We start from the raw sequence: 2,922 nt of genomic DNA on the forward strand, positions 1-2,922 counted from the left end.
TTCATCCGTTCTAATTTTTCCAAATTCCTAGGGCATTAAGAGGGAAAAAGGAATACAACTGGATATGACTAAAATGGTTAAGCAATTGTTGTCACAACTAGGAGTTCTAATGCTTTGTAAACATTTAACAAGGATAACATTGTAACTAAAACTTGAAAGCATGTATGATGCTTATTCAATGACAACAAAATTCCATCAAACACTCTATACAAACACTTAAATAGTCAACAAAAGGTTGGAAACCCTAGAAATCCCGGTGTAAGTCTAATATGGACTAGGATTTCCTTATTGGGCCTAATGGGCCAATAAACTTCTAATTTGACTATTTTGGGCTTAGAACTCTTAAATGGACTCTCATTGGACCCACTCTCATGAGACTTAACCTTTTTGGGCCTAATAAGTCTAAAATGGACTAGTTTACCTTTAATGGGGCTTATTGGGACATAACAAATCCAATTAGCCTTAATGGACTCAAATCCATTCTTTTATGCAAGATTTGGGCAGTGAACTACTCTAAAGGCCCAATGGGCCGAAAACCATCAAATTGGGCCTCATATTATAGACTCAAGCACAAAAGGCCCAAGCCATTCTCTTCCTTCTCTCTCTCTCTCTCGGCCTAAGTAGGAAACAAAAAAAAGGGGAAAGATGTAAAAATGGGGAGGGTTGACTTTGGAGGTGTCACCTCCTTATTGCACACCATGGACCCATGCAAGGACCAACATGCATGTATAATGGTCACCTCACTCTCTCTCTCTTCTCCTTTTTCTACTCTCGGCCGAGGATCACCAAACACACACACACACATTTTCAAACTCTCATCCCAAACACTCTCAAGCACATCCTCTTCTCCATTCAAATTTTTGAGATCTTGGAACATTTCAAGGAGGTTCTTCCACAAGAATCATCATCCTAGGTAAGTTGATGCTTGGATCCATAATCTAGTCTCTTTATTTCATCAAGAATCTCTTCTAAACTCACACAAACTCATGATCATACTCCTAGAAAACTCTAAGTTCAAGATCCACCCAAGAAGGCTTACTAGGATCAAACTCTTCCATTTCTTTCTTCAAAACCGACACCAACAAGCAAATGTGAGTTCATACCCCATTGTTTTCGGTTTTTACTTGTTTTTGGGGGGAGAATACAAGTATTATGTAATGATCTATGTGTGTTTGCATGCTACATGTGATTTCTTTAGTTTATTGGTTGTGATAATATGTAATATTTGTTATATTTCGAGATCTATAGCAAAAAGGGTGAAAAAATCACAAACAAAAACATAATAAACAACATACATCATGGATCTAAGGGTCTTTAAGTTTAAAAAGTGAAAAACAAAACCAAAAGAACCTTACAAGTGTCATTTTTGCAAAAATAACAAAGATTGGGTATAAATTGTAATTTGTCGGTTTTATGAGGGTTATAAGTTGTTTATTTTCTTAAAAGCTGGTTTTTATGAAAATAACACTTTTCAAAGGGTTAAAAGCATAAATTTTAGCTTAATGGGCTTAAAAGTGGGCCTAATGGGTTTTGGGCCCAAAGTTGCGAAAAAATGAGATTTAGAGGGGCTGAATTGAAAAACTTAACAAACTATGGGTCTAAAATGTAAAAAAAACTTTTTAAGGGGTTAAAAATGAGTTTATTACCAAATTTGGACTAAAAATGCAAAGTTTTTGATTTTGGGGTGAAAATTGTAAAACTTACGGAATTTGGGCCAAAAAATGTAAACTTTTTATAAATAAAGGCTGGAAATGAAAAATTCAATAGTTTTGGGCAAAATTTTATATTCAAATAAAGTTTGGGTGGAAAATGTCAACAAAAATGGTTTAAGGACCAAAAATCTTAATTTTCATAAAGAGGGACTAAAACTGTCATTTTATAGAAAAAGATGTCACAATGGTTAATCTAAATGCTTTTGGGCCAAATTAAAACGACCATAACTTTTGGGGTTAAAAATAGCAAGTTTATAACGCATAGTTTTAAAAATATACATATATATATATATATATATATATATATATATATATATATATATATATATATATATAATAAAAACTTCGTTATAAATTAATAGTTAAAATATTTCGTTTTTGCAAATAAACATTTAACATACCACGGATACCAACAATACAAACTCAAACTCGATAAAACATACGCGATTCAAAAGTTGGGCTCAAATACCCTCTTTATGTGCTATTGGGCCTTTGTGGCCCAATATCATGTTTATTGGGCCCGATATATTCACACATGTTTATTGGGCCTCCTGTGACCCAATTACATGCCAAAGGGACCCTCAATGGCTTTTACATGCTATTGAGCCTCAGTGGCCCATTAGCATTGCTAGTAAGGTCCAAATAAATTCTATGCGAAATGGGCTAACGCGTCCTTCGTATACCCGACAGCCTTAAATAACATACGTGATTAGTAGGGCATCGTAGTTAATCAAGGTTATTCAAATTCAATTGGATTAAGTGAGTAATAACGGGCGACACCAATAAGTGCCGGTTGTAGTCTGTAGTCATAATCAAAGTCTCTTGGAGGGAGAGCGAGAGTTTGTGTATAGATCTATACGGAGGTGACTCCCCCACACCTAACTTGTTCGCTACAGTTAGACTTGGCCAGTCTAGGGTGACAAAATCTTAAAATCAATTCCGGCGTTCACTAGAATGCCAAGACAGACGAACTAGTCATTATTATGCATGGTTATAACGACTCACATAGAGATCCAATACCATCTAAGTAATAATGGGAAATCATATTCATTCGTTGTGACGATACAATAATACAAAACGATCATACTATTTTATCGGAAAACATCGGGTTTTCCGGGGAAACAACATTATTCACTTGTACTTTCAACAAATATAATGCAAGAATTTATCATGAGAAACATATCATTTTTACACATTTTGAAATCATTCA

This window comes from Lactuca virosa, chromosome 4 (assembly GCF_052849685.1).
Source record: "Lactuca virosa cultivar CGN04683 chromosome 4, Lactuca_virosa_CGN04683_v6, whole genome shotgun sequence".
NCBI lineage: Eukaryota > Viridiplantae > Streptophyta > Magnoliopsida > Asterales > Asteraceae > Lactuca > Lactuca virosa.